This window comes from Rattus norvegicus, chromosome 1 (assembly GCF_021556685.1).
Source record: "Rattus norvegicus strain SHRSP/BbbUtx chromosome 1, alternate assembly SHRSP_T2T, whole genome shotgun sequence".
NCBI lineage: Eukaryota > Metazoa > Chordata > Mammalia > Rodentia > Muridae > Rattus > Rattus norvegicus.
In genome coordinates this window covers 152,739,317-152,750,507 of record NC_141534.1, presented here as the reverse complement: position 1 = coordinate 152,750,507, position 11,191 = coordinate 152,739,317, and positions in this window count along the sequence as shown.

Here is an 11,191-nt window from a genome sequence, read left to right as displayed (position 1 = left end):
GATACAGAATAAGACTTTGCATAGTATAGTCCCTATCCTTCTTATGTTATTCTTGTCTGTATATACATGTGTATAAGTATACATATCTATATATATACACACACACATATACTGTGTTTATATTTTTCCTCTTTACACTGTAAATTCAAAACTGTATTAATTAACATATAATTTTAAATATACAATTCACAGCACAGACTGTGCACAATTTCTTTTGTGCCCTGCATCATTTTGTATCCTGAATACTCTGTTTTATTTTGAGTGAGTATCACACATGCTAGTCATGTAGAAATACCTCCTCTTATTACCTATGGTCTCCATTTGAATATTCTATTTTGTGCTTATGTTGTGTAATGAATAAATATGTCTACATTATTTGTTTGTTTGTTTGTTTCTATATATGTGTTTACTTCTTATACTGCATATGACCTTATGGAGGCCAAAGGTCATCTATGGATCTCCACATTTGTGTTTTTAGCCCAGTTGACTATCAGAACCTGAAATGCATATATTTGATATTTGAAGAGACTGAATGGACATCATGTCCCAGGAATAAACATTTTCCCTCTCCCAAATTAGGTGGCCATCAGGCATACCATCTCATTCACCTTTCATAGCAGTTTTACAGTTCCATATGGACATTATTATGCTTATCCAGAAAACATTTAGCAACCAAGACATCTCTCCATACATTTCATGTTTTTACTCAAAAATTAGTCAATTACATTTTATTGTAAATTATTTGACATTCTGTTTATTAGCCAAACTAACTAATGAGATAGGGAAAAAAGAGAAGTTTGATTTACTTTTACATAGACGTATGTCAATAGATTAAACATTCAAATATTTTCTAAAAAGAGATAGTCTTAATGATTCGTATTTTTCATTGACTGAGGATTTCATCTATTCATATTCTCTGTTCTAGTGAAATCCAAACTATATTTTTGACCCTTTAGCTTCTCTCCTATCTTACCACCCCTATTTTTTTCCTACTCATGTGTTCTTTTGTTCTTTTTTTCTAAGACCACAGAGTTCATTCAATCAGGGATGTCTCTAAGAGTATAGCTTATAGGAGCATAGATAATCTCTCTTGAGAAACATTTCTAAAGAAAACCTACTCCACGTCTCTCAGTAGCCACCACAAATTGCAGCACTCCTTCATAGTTCCATTCATTCTTCTGGCCCTCTTGTTTTATCTCCTGTTTTCCCCCTTAGCTGATCCTGACCCCCTTTCCCTTTCTCCTTCACTCATATTGCATCTTGGTGTTTCACTCAAGGTGTCTCAAAGTAGCACTGATCAAGGGTAGAAGAGGTCTTACATTTGAGGGCTCGACTGAGATCAAGGAAATCCCCTAAGCCACCACCAACTGGATGAATTGGAGGGAAAAAAAGACCAAGTTCAGCAACAGGCACCTACTGGTGTTTGTTTCTGTCTTTTGCTTTCACTTGTGACTCCTGATCATGGTGTCTGCTGGAAAGTCTCTTGTCCAGTTCAGTCAACGGCTGGAGGGGGGCATGCTTAATCCTGTGACTATGGGGAATCTGGAGAATGCTTCAGACCCCTGGAGGGAGGCAGGAGAACTCTTCTCCTTTTGGAAACATCAAGGCACATTATCTCAATCTCGCTCTAACCTGGTTTCTGTGCCTGTGGCAGGGGCAAACTGTGTTGATTGTCTTTCTTTGTATTCTTGGGTTTGGACTGGATTTATTTTTGGACATTGGACAGACTGAATCTACCCTGTTAAATATCCTAGTTAACCACTGGAAGGAAGATAGGAAAGGTTGAGAAAACTTGTCAGTAGTAGTAAGGAAGGGCAGGTTATATACTCTCTGCTCGTCTAAATGGCCCACTTTCAGAGTAGGATGGCCATCCTTGGGACCTTTGATTTGCAGGTCATCAAATCAGTAGAGGAAGGAATCCTTAGGCCAGGGTACTTTGGGCACCCAGACTAAGTGCCCTCTATAGTTACATGGAAGTATCTAATGGAGGCCCTTTCCCTCTCTTGGATAAAACATTTTTTTGTCACCAAGACTCTCAAAGGTCATGGCCTTTAAGGATAACAATCACATAGAGGTCAAAGAGTCTGTAAAGAAGAGCATCTTCCAGGACCATTCTACAGCAGATCTGCTACTGATGGATCCTCTACCCACTTATCCCCGACCATAGCTCTGGGGCCCATGGGCCTCCTTAAAGATCTCCCCTGAGACCTTGTCCAGCAGTCCTTTACCCCCTTTCTTGTGGACCAAGCAATGGGGTAGAAATAAGGAGGAACACTCAGAACTGGTACAAGCCATAGGAATCTGGAGGAAAAGGGCCATTTCACCTGATGCAACAGTTTTCCTACAGGCCTATGGATAAAAATGGCAATCAGGCCATTAAATACTGGCTGTTCTCTTCAGGCAACCTGTACAACTGGAAAGCCCAACACCACACCTCCTCCCCTTTTCAGATAACCACAAGAGGTTGATTAATCTCTTTGAGACTGTTTAAGAATGTCCCTTCAAACACAAAGATACCATCGATTGGTTAGACTGTCCCTGACAGCAGGCTTCCCCTGACAAGACCTGGCTGGGACTTTAATACAGCAGAATATAAAAAGCACCTGAAGGTCTGCCACCAGACTCTGTTGGCAGTTCTAAAGGGGGCTGCATGAAGACCCACCATTTTGACCAAGGTATGTGAGGTTAAGCAGGGAACAGACATGTCACAATCAGCCATTCTAGAATATCTCATGGAGGCATACTGCAAATATACACCCAATGACCCCATCAGCTGGGAGCACAAAGCTGTTGTGACTATGGCTTTTATAGACTAGGCTAATAGAGATATCAGGAAAAAAACATCAGAGGCTAAAGTGTCTATAGGGTAAGTCATTGAGAAATTTCATGCAGTTTGCTGGGAAAGTCTACCATAACAGGGAAAGAGACTTGGAGAAGGATCAGAGAAAAATAAAGGAAGGAGATGAAAGGGAGATTTTAAAAAGTGACAGGAAAGGAATTTACAGAGGACCTTGGTTAATATAGTTAGGGGAAGCAGAGAAGAGAGACACAAACCAAAGAGAAAGAAACAAAAAGTTGAAAAGGACTAGTATGCATATTGCAAGGAAAGGGGCCACTGGTCCTCTGAATGCCCTTACAAATGGAAGCCAGGGGCAGAAAATCTAAGGCTTTACAAAAGCACCCTGCACAGTGAAGGTATCATTCCTGAGGGAAGACAGAAACTAACAACTACTGTTGGATCCCCTCCTTGAGCCAAGTGTAATTTTGAGAGTGTAGGGAAAACCCACCCAATTCTTGGTGGACATAGGGACTCAGTACTTAGAACTCCTCCAAGCCAATTGCCACATTAATTGAAAAAAAAAACAACCTTGGACTCAAGGAGGCACTGGCACCAACAGATATTCATTGACTACCAGAAGAACAGTGGACCTAGGGCTGGGCCAGGTATCCCATTTATTTTTGGTCATCCCAGACTATCCTTACCCTTCTTGTCAGGTGGCACTTACTCTTCAAGACCAGGGCCCAGATATAGTTCCTGCCCAATTGGCTGCAAATAACTGGCCCAAAAGGAGGGCCCATACAGTTTCTATCATATTATATGATGAGTATAAATTATTTGAAACCACCTTAACTCAGAAACAGGACTTGACTTGGTTGTTGGAAACATTCCAGTCAGCCTAGGCAGAAGCAGCAGAGATGGGCAAAGCAAAATTTCATCTCCCCTCCTCCCAATTGAGAAGGTAGAACTCAAGGTACAGGCTACCTCACTGTCTCTCAGACAATACCCTAGATGTTAGGCGGCACTAGAAGGAATTAAGCCACACATCTCTAGGCTCATCCAGGTAGGGCTGTTGTCCAAGTGCCAATCTACCTGGAAGATACTGCTCCTGTCAGATAAGAAGCTAGGAACGAAGGAATATCATCCAGCCCAGGACTTATGAGAGGGAAACTGTCTAGTGGCTGATATTCACCCTACTGTGTCTACCTAACATACTTTTGAGATCTTTGCCACCTTCCAGAATTTGGTACACAGTCTTAGATTTGAAAGATGTTTTCTTCTTCCTGTCCTTGGCACACCAAAATCAAGAATATGTTACCTTTAAATGAACAATCCCAGAGAATGGGACCACCAGTCAGCTGACATGGACAAGATTCTCCACCAGTTGGGCTCAATCCAGCTACGTTTTTAAATTTTATTTATTTATTTTGGGTGTATGAGTATACTATAGGTATTCAGACACACCCAAAAAAGGCATCAGATCTCTTTACAGATGGTTGTGAGCCACCATGTCATTGCTGGGAATTGAACTCAGAACCTTTGTAAGAAGAGTCAGTGCTCTTAACTTCTCAGGCATCTCTCCAGCACCATCAATCTTGCTACCTTGCTATCTAATCCTGACCATAAACCACCACAGCAGGAGTATCAAGAGACACTGGAAGAAGCCCATGAATAGAGGAAAGACTTCTCCAATGGACACATTAAATAAGTACAGGAAATACACAATCAAACAGGTAAAGGAACTGACAAAAAAAAATCCAAGATCTAAAAATGGAAGTGAAGCAATAAAGAAATCACAAAGGGAGACAACCCTGGAGATAGAAAACCTAGGAAAGGGATAAGGAGTCATAGATGCAAGTATCACAAACAGAATACAAGAGATTGAAGAGAGAGTCTTAGGGGCAAAATATACCATAGAAAACCTTGACGTAATAGTCAAAGATGAAAAGTGTGAAAATCTCCTAACCCCAAACATCCAGGAAATCCAGGACACAATGAACACCAAACATGAGGATAATAAGAGTAGAAAAGAGTGCAGGTTCCCAACTTAAAGGGCCAGTAAATATCTTCAAGAAAATTAAAAAGAAAAATGTTCTTACCCTAAAGAAACAGATGACCATGAACATACAAGAAGCCTACAAAATAGTAAATATATTGGATCAGAAAAGAACCTCCTTCTGTCACATAATAGTAAAAACACCAAATACACGAAACAAAGATTATGAAAGCAAGCAAAGGAGAAAGGTCAAGTAACATATGAAGGCAGACCTGTCAGAATTATAACTGTCTTTTCAACAGAGACTATGAAACCTAGAAGATCCTGGACAGATGTCACACAGACCCTAAGAGAACACAAAGGACAGTCCGGGATACTATATCAGGCAAAACTCTCAGTTACCATACATGGAGAAATTGAGATGTTCTATGAAATATACAAATTTACACAATATATTCACACAAACCCAGCCCTACAATGGATAACAGGTGGAGAACTCAAAAACAGGGGTGTGGATATACAACATAGAAAAAGCAAGAAAGTAATCTTCATTCAAAAAACTCCAAAGAAGATAGCCATACAAACATAAATCCACCTCTAAAAACAATGATAGGAAACAACAATCATTGAATCCCAATATCTCTCAACATAAATGGTCTTAATTCTCCAATATATAATAGACTAACAAACTGAGGACATAAAGTGGACACACCATTTGGCTGCATATAGGAAACACACCTCAGTGATAAAGATAGGCACTTCCTCCAAGTAAAAGATTGGGAAAAATTTCCAAGCAAATGGTTGCAAGAAACAAGCTGTAGTAGTGATTTTAATATCAAATAAAGTAGACGTTCAACCAAGATTTATCAAAAAAGATAAAGAAGTCACTTAATATTCATCAAAAGAAAAAATCTACTAACATGAACTCTCAATTCTGAATATGTATGCTCCACATGCAAGGGATCCCAGACTAACCAGAGGGCACAGACAGAGTATCCAAATTAACAAGACCACAAATGAAAAGGGAGACATAACAACAGAAACTGAGGAAATTCAAAAAAATCATCATATCCTACTATGAAAGCCTATATACTACAAAAATACTGGAAAATCTGCATGAAATGGCCAATCTTCTAAACAGATATCAGTTACCAATATCAAATCAGGGTCAGATAAATCATCTAAACATTCCATAAAAGCAGTCATTAAAAGTCTCCCAAAAAGAAAAACACAGGACCAGATCAGTTTAGTACAGAATTCTATCATACCCTCATAGAAGAACTAATACAAACAATCTCCAAATTATTCCATAAAGTAGAAATAAAGAGAACACTACCCAGTTCATTCTATGAAGCCACAATTACACATCTACCTAAAAAACAAATAAACAACAAGAACAACAACAAAAACAGTAAAGAAACAAGTGAACTTCCAACCAACTATCATTATGAACATTGATGCCAAAATTCAATACATTCTTACTAACTGAATCCAAGAACATATCAAAATGATCATCTGTCATGATCAAGTAGACTTCATCCCAGGAATGCAGGGATGGTTCAATATAAGGAAATCCATCAATGTAATCATATATATATATATATATATATATATATATATATATATATATTTGTATACACACATACACACACACCAACTAAAGGAAAATAAAACATAAAATATGATTATCTCATTAGATGGTGAGAAAGCATTTACAAAATTTAACACCCATTCAAGTTAAAAGTCTTGGAAAGATCAGGAATTCAATGCCCATTCTTAAACATAATAAAAGCAATATACAACAAACCAGTGGATAACATCCAACTTAATGGAGAGAAACTTGAAACAATCTCACTAAAATCAGGGACTAGACAAGGCTGCCCACTCTCTTCAATCTATTCAATATAGTAGTAAATGTCCTAGCCATAGCAATTAGACAACAAAGAGTCAACATGATATGTATTGGAAAGGAAGTAGTGAAAATAACACTATTGGCAGATGATATGATACTACCCTTAAGAATTCCTAAGCCACATAAACAAGTTCAGCAAATTGACTATATATAAAATTAATTCAAACAAATCAGTAGCCTTCCTCTACTCAAAGGATAAATAAGCTGAGAAAGAAATTAGGGAAACGACACCCTTCACAATAGCCACAAATAATTTAAAATACCTTGGTCTTACTCTAACCAAGCAAGTGAATGATCTGTATGACAAGAACGTCAAGTGTCTGAAAAAAGCAATTGAAGATCGCAGAAGATGGAAATTATATCTCCGATGCTCATGAATTAGAAAGATTTGCCAAAAGCAAACTACAGATTCAATGAAATCCCATCAAAATTTCAACTCAATTCTTCAGAGTTAGAAAGAGCAATTTTCAAATTCACTTGGAAAAACAAAAACCCAGTATAGTGATAACAGTTCTTAACAATATATAAACTTCTGCAGGAATCACAATCCCAAATCTCCAACTGTATTTCAGAGGAATAGTGATAAAAACTGTATGGTATTGGTACAGAAACAGGCAGGTAGATAAATGGAATAGAATTGAAGGCTCAGAAATCAACCCACACCCCTATGGTCACTTGATTGTTGATAAAGAAGGTAAAACAATCTACTTTAAATAAGACAGCATTTTCAACAAATGGTGCTGGTTGAACTGTCAGTCAGCAGTTAGAAGAACGCAAATGTTCCATTCTTACCTCCTCATACAAAGGTCAAGTCCAAGTGGATCAAAGAAATTCACATAAAAGCAGTTTTATACAGAAAGTAAGAGAAGAGAAAATGGGCAAGAGCCTTGAACACATAAGTACAGAGGAAATTTTCCAGAAGAGAAAATCAATCACTTATGCCCTAAGATCAAAAATAGATAAATAAAATCTCTTAAAATTGCAAAGCTTCTGTAAGGCAAAGGACACTGTCATTACGACAAAACTGTAACCAGCACTTGAGAAAAGATCTTTGCCAATCTTATATCCAATATATTTAAAAAGAGCCAAAGTAGTTATATTTTAGAGAATCAAATAACCCTATTCAAAATGGAGAACAAAGCTAAAGAAAGATTTCTCAACAGAGGAATATTAAATCACCTAAAGAGATGTTCAACATCCTTAGTCATCAGGAAAACGCAAATCAAAACAACCCTGAAATTTCAACTCATACCCATCAGAATGACAAAGATCAAAAACTCAGATTATGGGAGCCGGAACCTCACAGATCTAGGCCCACATCTCCCTGCTCCCAAACTGTGGGAGAGAGAGCTCATGGCACAGACAGACGGGCACTCCTGAGACTGCAGGGCAGGAGAGACTTCCAGTACTGCCCACTCTTGCCCACATTCCTTGCCCAAGAAAAAACTGTACATGGCCTGTGGGAACAGTAAGATAGGGGCACTCAAGCTGCAGGAGTGCTGTGATCCAGACTGCGCCCGGATATGAAGGGACCTGGTCAAACAACTCCCTGCATACAAATTCCATGGGAGGGAGAACTAGAACTTCAGAGGGGCAGACATGCCTAGGAAGACAGAAGAGACTACTCTCTGCCTAGATATCTAATTCTAGAGGAAAACGCATAGCACCACCTGGCCCCATGTGCATAGGGACCCGGGAGAAATTGGGGCAGGCCCTTCGGGTTGCTGCCCTCACAGAGAGCTGAAACCCAGCACTAAGGAGCAACTTCAGGCCAGAGACCAAATTTAAGATCAACTTTTCTGCTACAAGTGACCTGCCTAGTGGACTCAGGACACACGCTCACAGGAACAGATAAAGACTAGTAGACAGGAAAGACTACATGCCTGAATGCAGAACACTCTGTACCCATAACTGGCTAAAAGGAAACAGGAAAAAAGGTCTACAGCACTCCTGACACAAAGGCCTATAGGACAGTCTAGCCACTGTCAGACATAGCAAAACAAGGTAACACCAGAAACGACCTGATAGCGAGAGGCAAGAGCAGGAACCCAACCAACAGAAACCAAGACTACATGGCATCATCGGAGCCCAATTCTCCCACCAAAGCAAACACGGAATATCCAAACACATAAGAAAAGCAAGATTTAGATTTAAAATCACAATTGATCTTGATGATAGAGGACTTCAAGAAAGACATAAAGAACTCCCGTAGAGAAATGCAGGAAAACACAAATAAACAAGCAGGAGCCTACAGAGAGAAAACAGAAAATCCCTGAAAGAATTAGAGCAAAGCAAAATCAAACAGGTGAAGGAATAGAAAATGAAAATAAAAGCAATAAAAAAAGTACAAAGGGAGACAAACCAGGATATAGAAAAACAAAGGAAGAGACAAGGAGCCATAGATACAAGCATCACAAACAGAATACAAGAGACAGAAGAGAGAATCTCAGGAGCAGACAATTCCATAGAAAGCATAAACACAACTGTCAAAGATAATGTAAAACATAAAAAGCTACTGGCCCAAAACTTACAGGAAATCCAGAACACAATGAGAAGATCAAACCTAAAGAAAATGGGTATAGAAGAGAGTGAAGACTCCCAAATCAAAGAACCAGTAAATATCGTCAACAAAATCTAGAGGAAAACTTACCTAATCTAAATAAAGTGATACCCATTAACATACAAGAACTCTAAATAGATTGAACCAGAAAAGAAACTCCTCCCATCACATAATAGGCAAAATGCCAAATGGACAAAACAAAGAAAGAATATCTAAAGCAGTAAGGGATAAAGGTCAAGTAACATATAAAGGCAGAACTATGAGAATCACACCAGAATTCTCACCAGAGAGTATAAAAGCCAGAAGATATTGGAGAAATGACATTCAGACCCTAAGGGAACAAAAATGCAAGGAAATGATACTGTTTCCAGCAAAACTCTGAATTAACATAGATGGAGAAACCAAGATATTCCATGACAAAACCAAATTTACACAATATCTTTCTACAAACCCAGCCCTATAAAGGATAATAAATGGTAAAGCCCAGTATAAGGAGGCAAGCTACACCGTGGAAAAAGCAAGAAACTAATCGTTTTAAAACAAAACAAAGAGAAGACAAGCACACAAAAATAATCTCACCTCCAAATACTAATATAACACGAAGCAATAATCACTGTTCCTTAATATCTCTCAACATCAGTGGACCCAATTCCCCAATAAAAAGACACAGATTAACACAATGGATACGCAATGAGTTCCCAGCATTTTGCTACCTACAAGAAACACACCTCAGAGACGAAGACAGACACTACCTCAGAGTGAAAGGCTGGAAAACAACTTTCCCAGCAAATGGTCTGAAGAAGCAAGCTGGAGTATCCATTCTAATATCGAATAAAATTGATTTTCAACCAAAAGTCATCAAAAAACATAAGGAGGACACTTCATATTCGTCAAAGGAAAAATCCACCAAGATGAACTCTCAATTCTAAATATCTATGCTCCAAATACAAGGGCACCTACATACATAAAAGAAAATTTACTAAAGCTCAAAGCACACATTGCACCTCACACAATAATAGTAGGAGATTTCACCACCCCACTCTCTTCAATGGGCAAATCGTGGAAATAGAAATTAAACACAGACATAGACAAACAGAAGTTATGAACCTAATGGACTTAACAGATATTCATAGAACACTCTATCCTAAAACATAAGGATATATCTTCTTCTCACCACCTCATGGTACTTTCTCAAAATTGACAATGTAATCAGACATAAAACAGGCCTCAACAGATACAGAAACATAGAAATAATCCCATTCATACTATCAGACCACCACGGGCAAAAACTGGTCTTCAATAACAATAAGGAAAGAATGACCACATGTATATGGAAGTTGAATAATGCTCTACTCAATGAGAACCTGGTCAAGGAAGAAATAAAGAAAGAAATTAAAGACTTCTTAGAATTTAATGGAAATGAAGGTAAAACACACCCAAACGTATGGGAAACAATTAAAGGTGCGTTAAGAGGAAAACTCATAGCTTTGAGTGCCTGCAGAGAGAAACAGGAGGGAGCATATATCAGCAGCTTTACAGTGCACCTAAAAGCTCTAGAACAAAAACAACAACAACAACAAAAAAAAAAAAAAAGGAGCTATACCCAGAAGGAGTAGAAGGCAGGAAATAATCAAACTGAGAGCTGAAATCAACCAAGTAGAAACAAAAAGGACTATACAAAGAATCAACAGAACCAAAAGCTGTTTTTTGAAAAAATCAACAAGATAGATAAAACATTAGCCAGACTAAACAGAGGACACAGAGAGTGTATCCAAATTAACAAAATCAAAAATGAAAAGGGAGAGATAACAACAGAATCAGAGGAAATTAAAAAAAATTATCGGCTCCGACTACAAAAGCCTATATTCAACAAAACTTGAAAATCTGGAGAAAATGGACAATATCCAAGACAGATATCAGGTAACGAAGTTAAATCAGGAACAG